Here is a 13,369-nt window from a genome sequence, read left to right on the forward strand (position 1 = left end):
CAGAAAGAGGAAAGCAAAAAAGCAACAGATGAGTAAAGGCAGAGTTTGCACCATAAAACAGGTTGTGCACAAAATGGAAAATAGTATAGGCATTTCAGATTTCTTTCCATTCAGTGATATCCCCAGGTAAAACAATATGAGACGTTGTTGCTGGAAATTCAGTTCTGTCCCATATTTTTGGCCTCAGTTATTTGAAACAGGATTGTTGAGACCAACCTCTCCAGGTAATTATTAACCTGCTTCTTAGCATTGCTTCTGAATCTCACTGAATATGTTGACCTTTGGCTCACGTGAGTAATGAATATACAGATTTAAAAAAAAAAAAACAGATCAAGCCACAACAGAGATGGCATTCCAACAAGACTCCCCGGGCAGTGAGAGGGCTTGTGTTCAGCATAATTGGGCATGTGACATCATTTTATATATTAGAGGCATTTTCATTATTTATGCCTGCATGAGCAAACATCGATGATGAATGAATTCAACCAAAAAGGGAAGGTTACAAAAATGTCATATGTAAATGACAAAGAACCAAGACTTGGGAGGGTTGCCTCCCCAGTTTATACAGTCCTGTTTCAAGCCACATAAATCATATATAATCCAATCTCATCTATATGTATGTATGTGTATACCATTCAGTAAAATAATGGAGGAGATAGCAGTAAAAACAATGCCCCTTGTAATTGATATTTGGCACTAAATTGTTGTACTTAATAGGCCTGATTTTTATATTTTAAGCAGGTTTGCAATTTTTTTAAAGATAGCAGTCTTGGGAATATTCTGAATTCTAGAAAGAGTTTAGAGAGGTTATTGCCTTCTTAATAATTTAAAGCGTCTATTGCTCTGCCAAGTCAGAAGATTAACATTTAATAGAAAAAAATTATATATCTATAATTCAGTCATGGCTATTAGATCAGATGGATTTTACATTAAGTGAAAAAGATGTTGAGCATTTAAGGACCATTAAACTACAGGACTCTTTTATTGGGTTTTAAGGCCTCCAAGCCAGGGTCCTGCTGTGAAGTGTATTTATTTTACATATACAAAACGCATTAAGGATGGGAAAAGGGCACACATTTTAAAAGAAAATAGGCCATGAAAAAGTGTGATTTTCCACATTGTGAACAGCTACCATACAGATCCAGTCTTATTTTATAATAATTAGTTTTATGCATCATTAAGTAGCTTCCTTATAGGCTGGAAGAATATGGTGTTACCTGCAGGAAATCTAAGTAGCTGAATATACTCTGTTGATATTTCTTTTTTTTTTTTTTGAGTTGGAGTCTCACTCTGTCGCCCACATTGGGAGTGCAGTGGCCGCTCCTGGCCACTGCAACCTCACCTGCTGGGCTCCGGCGATCCTTCCACCTCAGCCTTCCAAGTAGCTGGAATTACAGGCATGCGCTACCACGCCTGGCTGATTTTGTGATTTATTGTAGAGATGAGGTCTCGCTGCCCAAGCGGGTCTCGAACCCGCGGGCTCAGGCAATCCACTCACCTCAGCCTCCCAAAGGCGCGGGATTACAGGCTGAGCCACCGAGCCCGGCTATGTGGTTATTTTTAATGATTGACTTACTGATGTCATGCCTTAGCAAGTGGCCGGCCACATTAAAAGATTCATGAAAAGACTAAGAGATGTATTCTATTTTGCCTTTAATTTGTTCAGGGATCTTGTTTTTGAGCAATCATAAGAGTGTTAGATGTGCTTAGGTGAGAGTTCCGTTTTGGGGACCTGTCTGGGTTATTACCATTTATCCTAGTCAGAACCCTTAAGCAGTGATGGAATGCACATTTATGGGTATATGGCATGTTTCTTGCTTGGCGGATTTTTCAAGGCCCATAGTTTTCGTTATAGAAGTATTGTGTTTAGTTCAGATGAATTAAGTGCATTAAGTTAAGAGTAACTGTCTCTGTCACTTTAGACATGTGCACTTAGCTCTCGTTTTTGGCCATTTTCCTCTCTGCATAAGGAACAAGAATTTTAGAGCTAAGGGAAGTGTAGTTTTCGCCATCCTCTGTGTAGTTTTCCTCCTCCTGGAAGAGTGCTATACCTGTGTTACTGTGTTCTTCCTTGCGTTTCACTACTGGGTCAGTACTGAAGCACCTGTCTCAGTGCACAAGCCGAGTATCCCAGCTAACCCCACTCCCACCCCCTACTTCAGTTGCCTAGAAATCCCACAGCCCTGCCACAGGGAAGTGCTTCTCCATCAACTTTGCCATCAGTTCATTCATAGCCCTGGCTCTGTTTCCTGGAGATGGGAAGCTGGTGGGGGCTTGTTTGCTTCTTATTGTGAAGTAGATGCTTGAGTTTGTAGAAACACTTGGTGCAAACATGTTAGATAGGTGAAGTTAAACTGGTCACGAGGAATCTGATATACTAGAAGTAGTAAATTTAGCGGTGAAGGTCATGCCCTATACTCGTAAAATGCCTACTCTTACTCTGCGTCCCAGTGCTATGAAATCGGTTGGCTTTTGGTCTCAGAAAGACAACTGTTGGATCACTCTTAACTTATTTGATTACTTGGTGCATTTGTAAAAGTACCTCTGCATTTTGAATTTAGTTATGTAATAGCCAGGCACAATTCTAGGCACTTGGTGAATAAAATAAAGATCCCAACCTTTAGGGAGTTTGCATTCTAATGGAAGCTGGTGGATGATAAACAATTGAAGTAAATGATCATCTATTGAAAGGTGGTTAGTGACACAGCAAAGTTCAAGCAGGGCTAGGTGGCTTGGAAGGAGAAAGTGTTGGAATTTTAAATAGGTTGGCCTGAATGGGCCTCACTGAGAAGCTGTTAGGGGAATGAACACCTTGAAGGAAGGTGGTGTGAGAGTTAGCCATGAAGACATCCCCAGGGAACAGTTGGTTGGCTGTTGGCGAGGAACTAACAGTGCAAATACCCCAAGGCAGGACAGGACCTCTTGAACAGAAACACAGAATTCTGACCCAATTCTGTTGATCTTGTGATGGCATGGAACTCTCGGTCATTTAGAACTTTCCTCAGATGTTAGGAGCCTCAGCTTTGCTATTGTTGATGCAGATTTTCCTGCAGGGGCCCCTTTAAGGGATGGAGTCTCACCAACTCAAAGTGTCTTGGATTCTGTGACTTGGTGGTTCTTGACCCCAAATGTCAGCAGGTTTCTTGTGAGTTTCCTCATCTCCAAAACCCAGGTGGACTTATAAGCCATCTAAATAATAAAGGTCACAGTTTCCGGAAAGAAAAATAAAGGGTACTTACTATCAATAATATAGAATTTGTCTCCAAAGATGGTTTAGCAACCATTTGCATTACCTTCTCAAAGAAGCACTGTAGTATACTAAATAGGCTTCACAGTATGCTGTAGGCCCTTATTATCCCCATTTTATAGGTGAGCAAACTGAGGTACAGATAAGTTATGTAAGTTGCCTGAGTTTTCATGGCTGGTAAGGGACTTGAATTCCAGAGAGGTATGCATAGCTGAGTCTGTGCCAAATTGCCAGATAGGTGAAGAACTTGACAGTACCTTTCCCACATCCCCTCACACACTTGGTCTGTGTTTCCTTCTTTAGAAAGTAACTCTGAACTCTGAACCCTTGAGATGAGGATCATCTGAGAAGCAGCACAATGAACCCAGCCTGCTTGGGGTTGAACGTAAACCTCTGCCACTTGTCAGCCCTGTGACCATGGACAAATTACTTAACCACACTGTGGCCCTCTGTGAAATGAGGATAATAACAGCATCTACCTCATGGATATGGAGATAGTATGTGTAAAGGACATTGACAATATTAAATTATCTACATCATCCAATTTCTTGCCATTTAAATGTTTGTAATCATACTGTGAAAATCTGCATTTGAGGTTAACATAATATAGATTGTATCCACCTACTTGTGGTGCTGCTTTGGGCATTTTACGACTGTGAAATCAGCCTGTCAAACCTGGGAAAGATTGAGACTAGGAAATAGGAGACCCCTCCACAGTCCAGCGCTGGCATTGTGGCCTCTGGCTACTTTCTCTTCTGTGTGGCCAGAGGCACTTTAGACGCTGGCACAGGCATTTGCCATTGTGGACTTGGAAAGTGTCATCAAGGCCAGCGGCTTCTGACGTGGCCCTGCCTTGTGGCCTAGATTTATTTGAAAAAACCCAGGACTAGAAAGAAGCACTGTGCCTTGGGCCTGTGGTTGCATTCCCCTGAGGACATTTCCTTTAGGGAGAGCGAATAACTGAATGACTACATGAATGAATGAAAGGCTTGTTGCTGCTTGCCCTGCTCTCTGCCTGCTCCCTGTGGCTTGGTGGCAAGATCCCCATGACTCCTTCCCATGGATCTCAAGAATCCTCCAGTTATAGTGCCAGGGGAGGTTTTGAATGCTTGTGCAGACACACATACAGCCCCTTCACGGTATAAGGGGACCCTAAATCTATAATTTCCCAGCAGTCTCCAAAACACTATCTTCACTAGTTTTTCCTTTTTGCCTGCTGCCCACCTGTAAACAGTCAAATCATCTTTTATGAAACATCATTACTGAACATCTTGTCTCTAGTTTCACAAGTTTCTGATTGTTTTCCTCTAGTATACACTTTTTCTGACATTCAGCTGAAATGTAGACACTAAAACTCTACCTTTAACTGATTGGGTTGACGAAAACCTCCGTATTCTTTAGAAAAATGGTTTCCTTTAGAGTTCATATATTTTGGGGACATCTTCTACCTTGGCAGTTCTAGATATGCAAACTGACAGCTGTTTTCAGAACACCCGATTCTTCCCAGAGATGACAGGACGCCCCAAGGCTGGTGCAGACTGGTGACACTTGATGAGAGGGCTTCCCTAGGACTGTATGGAAACCAGAGGCCTGTGTTGTAGACTGAGTCAGAGACAGGAGACAGTGCTTCTGAATTCCTGAAAAACCCTCCTTTTCTGATTTTTTGCTTCCAGGGCAAGAAATGTACTTACCCCACATTTCCCTATATTTCTCTCCCCACCCCATCCTTACCCCTACCTTCAGATCTTGACAGCACAGTCATATCCTGGGTACTGAAAACATACTTGCTGGGTTGCAGATGCACATAATGTTTCAAGACCAGGAAACAGATTTATTCCTTTTTGACCTGGTTAAAATGTTGGATGGAAAATGTCCTTTACTGAGAATCTGAAAAGCAGAAACTACAAATCAGTTTATTACGTATGTAGTTTTCAAAATTGCCTCTCACTGAATATGCTAGATCAATTTCAAGGAAATTATACTTTCCCTTTTGCATCAAGCCCTGGAATGTTGCAGTAGTTTTTTAAGTTTTTTTTAAGGCCAGCTGCAAGCGGGGGCCAGATTAATGGATGTTCTCTTTAAGGATGAAGTCTTTCCAGTAACTGTCTCCACGTTGGCAGGAGTCAAAGGGACTCTTTGGGTCATTAATGATATACCCTCTGCCTAGCACTAAAGAACATTGACAGTCTCCGGATGGCCAGTATCCCTTGCCTGGCTCACCACTGGCCTCCTAAAGGAAGCACTATTTATTGTCTGCCAGGGTACAATGGTGACTTGCTACTGAGATAGACCTTCTTAAAGGGTCAAGGCCTGACTACCATGTTATTAACATTGAAAAACACAGTTTTCTTTGGATGTATATATATGTATGTGTTTGATATATATATATATATATATATACACACACACATACACACAAATATATAATGTATATATAAATGGCATATATAGTATAATACATATAAATAATATAGCATATGTATACACATACTGTGTATATATGTGTATATATATCTATATGTGTATTTATTTATTTTTTAATTTTTTTTTCGAGATGGAGTCTCACTCTGTTGCCCAGGCTGGAGTGCAGTGGCATACTAATGGCCAGCCTCAACCTTCTGGGCTCCAGGCAATTCTTCCACCTCAGCCTTCCAAGTAGCTGGAACTATAGGTGCACACTACCACGCCCGGCTTTTTTTTTGTTAGTTATTGTAGAGACGATGTCTCACCAGATTGCCCAGGCTGATCTCGAACCCCTGAGCTCAGGCAATCCTCTTGCCTTGGCCTCCCAAAGTGCTGGGATTGCAGACTTGAACCACTGTACCCGGAATATGTATTTATATGTATGTGTGTATATATATATGTGTGTGTGTGTGTGTGTGTGTGTGTGTGTGTGTGTGTGTTTATACACATATATTTATATTATACATTTTCTCTCTCCCAAGATCACTATGGATAGTGAAGACTACCACACATTTTTTAGTATTTCCTATATGCTAATCCTTAAGACAGTGCTTCCTGTCTCCAAGGATTTGAAATGTATTTGGAGAGACCAGACATGTACAGACTGAGATAAGTAATGAATAATAATAGGGACCACAGAGGCAGATTTATTGTTAAGCTAATGAAGCTCCAGCCCCAGGGCCCCTTACTTGTATAACACATTTTGTGCCATTTTGGGATATGTTTCTAGGGCTCACCCAGCACTTTCCAAGGCCCTGGAGGAGCCAGGAAAGTGTATGTAGTAATGTGTTCACTGGATCATAACTTGTAAAATTGGAAGAAGTAAGATTTTAACAGCAATCTCTTAATGTTTTTCTTTTCCTCTCTGACTTCCCTTCTGTTACATTTCTCTTTGAGTTCATGACATTGAAGTTGAGAGTATTTTTGCCATACAGCTAAGGGGAAGTCGGATTGAGGACACATGTTGTTTGGGTTTAGTGGGACGTATGTGTACAGTTCATTAGCTGTCCTAGTGGAGGAGTTGCTTTCTAGGAGCACCATCCACTGTGCCAGCTCACTTGGGGTCTTTACACCAAGGGGAGGACCAGAGGGAGCATCACAGCATTAATACATACATCTACTGCCGGGAATATGTTTTGAAGTGTATGGAGCCAGAGGGCTAGTCTGCGGAATATTCTTCCACTTGTTAGATGTGTGAAAGTGTACATGGAGGATTCCATTCTCATCCAAGTGTAGTCAGTGTGGAGGTTCTCCTCTATTAGGAATATACTCACTAATGCAAGTATACAATTATATATGCACCATATTTTGTGGGGATTCTGTGTTTAAGTTTCCTGTTCATTTGACATGAATATACATGATACCAAAAAATACTAACAAACTGGTTAATGAATATCATCATCAATACAAATAAAGTTTAAGGTTAGTCAGTATACAAGAAAACTCAAAATGTCCTGGATTTTTATGGCTCATATGCGAAAGGAAATTAATAGAGATGTTTACAGATTTGATAGTCCTAGAAATTTATATGGCATTACCAATAAAGAACTATAAGGCTAAAAGTCACTTTTCTGAATTATTAATAATTAAAACTAAATTTTAATCATCCATGCTTGAGGGAAGTCTGATGGATCTTTTTGCCCTATAGAAAATGATATTAATATAAATAATCATATAAGAGAATTCATCAGAGTGTGCAGTCCAAAAAAGTATTTACAGCAGTGTGTCAGACAGTTAATCATTACATGTACTAGGTTCTTTCCTGGGATTTTGATTTTATGATGTTTTGGTACTGTCAGCTTATAAAATTTTGTGTTTTGTTGTGATTTCTTAATGTAAATAAATAATCACTTTTATAAGCAGTTTGTATTCGTAACATTGCTTTTTTTTTCCATAAGAAGGATCTGAAGTTGCAAGCCCCACAAAACTTGGGTCCATTCCTTGGATTCCCAAATAGGAAATCATTCCTATGTGCCAGAACCTGTATGGAATGATTTTCATGCTGTATTTCTTTTACCTATACAGCAATCCTATGAAGTAGGTATCACCCACATCCTATAAGTACTGTCTTCCAGTTTGGAGTTAAATATGTGACCATGTTAGTTAAATACAGCATCCAGTGAGATATGACCTAGAACGTTTGTTTGTTTTGGTAAGATTATAAAACAACTATTTTCTTTCAGGACAGAAAGCCTCCTCTATCTCAATAAATATCATTATTATAACAAGTTTTTCCCTCTTTGTCCTCTGATACCTGTCCACGGCTGCACCAGTGTGGGTGTACTCTGAATGATGTGGTCACCACCATGTGCTGTGTCTCCTTCCCAAGAAACTCAGACAGGATCTTGCCGTCTTCCTATTCTCTTCCTCAGCAAGTGTTTTCAGAAGTGGAATGAAAATAAAAAATTAAAAAGTACTTTGGGCTGTGAAAAGCATCTTTGAAGCCAGTTTCTGTAGGTGTGCATATATGAGGGATATATATTTATGTGTTTATATGCTTATGGCATATACACAGATACCAGTTATGCAATAACTCCAGGGTGGTTCATATCAAGGGAATTTGAAGACTCCCTCCCCCTCTTTTTAAAAGGAGATTTAAAAAGCAAATTTATTTATTTATTTTTTTATTTTTACGCTTGGGAATCTAACTTAGTTCTTTTCCAGGATGAAGATATTATAAAATTTAGTCGAATTATTTCTTGCTCTACCTAGAATGATTGGTTGCCTAGAACATTCCAGGGTCTAAATAATCTAAACAATGCTAGGATAAAAGTGTATCTTGCTTCCTCCCACATCATCTTTGCCAGGGGTATTTGGTATAAAGGAGGCAAGCCGGGATGGGGAGCAACTTAGACTGTGAAGCTAGGCAGAAGTGATTTTGAATCCTGATCCCATTACCTTCAGCTTTTCAAACTTGGGTGGCTCTGACAGTCTTATTTGTATAGGATAGTAACAGCAACTAGTATTTATTAAGCACCTCCTGGCTAGTTGCTTAAATATGCATTATGAAATACTCGTCCCATTTGACACGACTGGAGGGGGGATTGAGAGTGGTGGGGAGATCAGGACACCTACCCAATAACTGGCCCAATGTACACAGCTAGTAAAATGAGGAGGGGCAGGCTTTACTCTCAGGTGGGCAAATACACAGTACTTGTTCTTTACAGCATAAGCTGTGATCTTTTACAACATGTTTGCATTGTGATAACATGCTCTTTCACATTTAAAAGTCTTATATACAGAAAGACTAGAATTCCAATGGTGGTGAAATATCTTGATCTGGCAGTCTGGTAGATGTTTCAGAATGTTTCAAGGCTTCTTAAGAAAACCCTTATGCAGGATAAGAGGGTCCATGAGCATCGCATCATCACCATAACAACAATGAAAACAATAATTTGGCAGTTCTAAAATGGTTGTAATTACTGAATTGTCTAAATATACTAACTCGTTTCCTCTCCCTCACTGATAATTATTTATTTAGGGATAGGTCCTCCTGAAAAACATAATACCTAACCCTATGTATACACATAAACTTCTCTTTTTTTTTTTTTTTTTTTTTTGAGTTGGAGTCTCACTCTGTCACCCAGACTGGAGTGCAGTGGCCGCTCCCGGCCACCACAGCCTCGACCTGCTGGGCTCCAGCGATCCTTCCACCTCAGCCTTCCAAGTAGCCGGAATTACAGGCATGCGCTACCACGCCCGGCTGATTTTTTTTTTTTTTGGATTTATTGTAGAGATGAGGTCTCGCTGCCCAGGCGGGTCTCGAACCCACGGGCTCAGGCAATCCACTCACCTCAGCCTCCCAAAGGCGCGGGATTACAGGGTGAGCCACTGAGCCCGGCTTAAACTTCTCTTTTAATCTATAATTTCAAAATTGAAATTATGTCTTTATGTTCATGTACTTTTATTTTTTTTGAGAAAGGGGTCTTGCTATGTGGCCCAGACTGGTTTTTAACTCCTGGGCTCAAGAAAACCTCCTGCCTTAGCCTCTCTGGTAGCTGGGATTGCAGGCATGAGCTACTGTGCCCAGCTCATGTACTTTAATCCTTTCTTTGGACCAATGATACATGACAGAACCCAGCTGTAAACACTGTGAATTAAAAACTGAACACCCTCAGTGCTCTTGACATATGTGTAGAGCCCGCCCACTGAACACATCCCTGGCGGCATCCACAGAGAGAGCACACTTCAGGTCACATCACTCCATCACTAGACCTTAAACAGTTGGTGCAGGGGCACATCTGGGTTTACCATGAAGCACCCTTTTTCTTACGTAGCTCATTTAGTGAGAGCTCTCGAATGCTAATTTAGCTGCTTGATTTTCCATATATGGCATAGTTATGGAAGTAATGGCAAATGCAGGGAAATCTGTAGAGACATATTTGTACAGTTTACTGTTAAGTAAATTGAACACCATGGTAATAAGCATAAATAAACATACATTATGCCCATGCTTCCTCAGATATCAAACATCGAATGAAGAAAATGGAATTTCTGAACTTTCTTTGTAAACCCAAGCTAAGTACACATACTAGGAAGTCATTGCCTCAGTAATTCCTGATGACTTTTCCTAGGCTTCTCTCCCTTCCTCATTGGGCTCTTGTGCCTTGACCTGAGAATCTGACAGACTGGTGGTCTGAGGGTTGAGAATTATCTTCAGGTCTTCGCAAATGTCACGCAGGTGTTTTATGGCTTTCGTGAAACCCATAGATAGTTTAGATTTTAAAGAGATGCCGGGTGCATCTTTGAATAAGATCTTTCTGACACTAGACATCTTAAGGTTGGCACCAACTCAACCAAATGGTTGATGATGTGTGATTTAAATGAATGTGTCTCAATCTTCTGCCCAGATTGGAAACTTGCTTTTAAATGTTGGCTTCACTTCAGCACTTGCAGGGGCCCACACCAAAATATTTGCTGTTAAAATATGCAGACATCCAGCAAAAAACCTGGTCAAGAGATGTTGAATTATATGTGCACTTGACTTCAGATTACAAAATAAAGGAATCACATATTGTCAGTCCCTAGAAAGATGATGACACCTTAAGTGTCATATATCTGATGTGTATTTTTTTTTTCTTTGAGTCGGAGTCTCACTCTGTCATCTAGACTGGAGTGCAGTGGCATGCTTATGGCTACTGCAGCCTCCACCTGCTGGGCTTAGGTGTTTCTTCCACCTCAGCCTTCCAGGTTGCCAGGAGTACAGGTGTGCGCTACCATGCCTGGCAAATTTTTTGTAGAGACAAGGTCTTGCCATGTTGCCCAGGCTAGTCTCGAACCCCTGGGCTCAGGCAGTCCTCTTGCCTTAGCCTCCCAAAGTGCTGGGATTACAGGCATGAGCCATTGTGCCTGGTTTATTTTGTATAGTAATGCAAATGATTCTCATCTGTGGCTTGTGAAAAATCAGTCTTATGGATTTGTATAACTCACACCCTATATGTCAGTAGCGTTTACACTGGTAGTTTTCAACACGAATTGTCATCAGAATCGCTTGGGAGAAGTGGAGAAAATAAGGATGCAGGGGCTTCACGCCCGGAGCTTGCAGTGCAGAGAGCCTGGAGTAGTCTGGTTGGAGCATCTGTTCTTAACCTTCAAAGTTGATGCTAATGTGTTGCTGAGGCTGGGAACTCATTGGGCAATGTTAATGAAATAACTAGCACTGTGAGGACTGTGGAGTTTTAAAAAAGCATCAGGCTTTTAAAGGGGGGTTGTTTTGGGGGTTTCAGTTCTGTAGGTGTAGTTTTTAGTTTTACTGGAGGCAGGCCTTTTATATACAGCAAGTTTGGTGAGGCAATTCCATCTTGGGTGTGTAGAGTAGAAATGCTCACACTGGGGAGCCTGTGGCCAAAGGGTCTTCAACTCAGATGCTGTCAAGACACAGTGTATGAGTTAAGTTCAACTCAGTGGGGAATAGTGGAGACTGAAACTGGAGAGTCTTAGTGTCATTTAAAAAGACAGCTGCCTGGGCAACATAGCGAGACCTCGTCTCTGCAAATAATTAAAAATATACACAGAAAGGCAGCTGATACCCAGTGTTGCCATGTTGTAGGGCAGGCCTTTTGTTGGCAGATACTTTGATTATTGTTTGAGAGAGAAGCTAGGAATTAAGATTTTTTTATGTGAAATCCATTTTTAAATGCTGGCAATGAATACAGATGGGTTTGCAAACATTGTGCAAGACAATTACTCCACTCCACCCAATCACTGTATTTAATAAGAGATATTAATGATAGGCATGTGCATTAATGAAACACATATGAATGGTGGACTGCAGACTAAACTTTGAGGATCATTGCTTCCAGCAAAGAAGATATCCAGACTACAGAGGTATAATGGAAAGAAAAGTATCTTATAGCTTTTTGGTTTTTATAAAATTTCCATTGTTCTTATGAAATAGTTAACTATTTTTCAATATGAAAACTTGTGATTAAAATTTGTCTTTTACACTGAATTATAAAAAGAAGAGCCTTTTTGATCCACTCTGAATGGGATTTAAAAAAAAAAAGGAAAAGACAAGCTTTAGTTCTAAAAGTATATTAACATTATTACCAGTACATTTCCCTCCCTTGGGAACAAAGCAGGACTACTGAAAAACTCTTTCCTGAGTGTTTTCATTGTGGCAAAAAACCTTTTGCAGATGAATTGAGCATTGTGTCACTTAAAAACTGGAAGGAGGCCAGGTGTGGTGACTCATGCCTATAATCCCAATACTTTGGGAGGCCAAGGTGGGATGATTGCTTGAGACCAGCCTAAGCAATATTGCATGACCTTGTCTCTATAAGAAAAATAAAAAAATTAGCCAGGCATGGTGGTGCATGCCTATAGTCCCAGCTACTTGGGACACTGAGGCAGGAGAACAGCCTGAGTCCAGGAGGTTGAGGTTGTGGTGAGCTCTGATTATTCCACTATACTTCAGCCTGGGCAACAGAGTGAGATCCACTCAAAACAACTAAACAAAACAAACTCCAGGAAACTTAGAGATGATCCAGTTCAACTAGCTAGTTCCATAGATGAGGAAGATTTAAAACCATGAATGTGTGCAAGTGCTTGGCCCAGAGAAGTTGAGAGAACAGCAGTAAGCAGTGGTCAGCATGTGGTTCCTGGGTCTATCTTGCCTCACTTGGAATCCTGGCATTGCTCCTTCTGCCAAGTTATAGAACTTCCCTGTACCTCATTTTCTCCATCTCTAAAATGGGTAATAGTGCATACATACCTCAGGGTTTTTGAGACACCACATATATTCAGTGCATTAGCTGGTGAATTCTGAAGGAAAAAAACGCTCTTTGGTGTCTTCCTTGTCTTCTGCAGGAGGCTTTGCTGGGCAGTGGTCATAGATGCTGCCTCTGGAATGCCAGAGGCTACGTGACCTTGGCCGTGTTATTTAATTCCTCTAGGTCTCAGTTTCTGTCAGGTGAGGATGGGAATAGTACTTATTTCAGAGTGGTTTTTTTTTTTTTTTTGAGTTGGAGTCTCACTCTATTGCCCAGACTGGAGTGCAATGGCTGCTCCCGGTCACCGCAGCCTCGACCTGCTTGGGCTCCGCCAATCTTTCCGCTTCAGCCTTCCAAGTAGCTGGAACTACAGGTGCGTGCTACCACGCCTGGCTAATTTTTTTGATTTATTGTAGAGATGAGGTCTCGCCAAAGTTGCCCAGGCGGG

This window comes from Carlito syrichta, unplaced genomic scaffold, assembly GCF_000164805.1.
Source record: "Carlito syrichta isolate Samal-C Ts95f unplaced genomic scaffold, Tarsius_syrichta-2.0.1 Scaffold304800, whole genome shotgun sequence".
Classification (NCBI taxonomy): domain Eukaryota; kingdom Metazoa; phylum Chordata; class Mammalia; order Primates; family Tarsiidae; genus Carlito; species Carlito syrichta.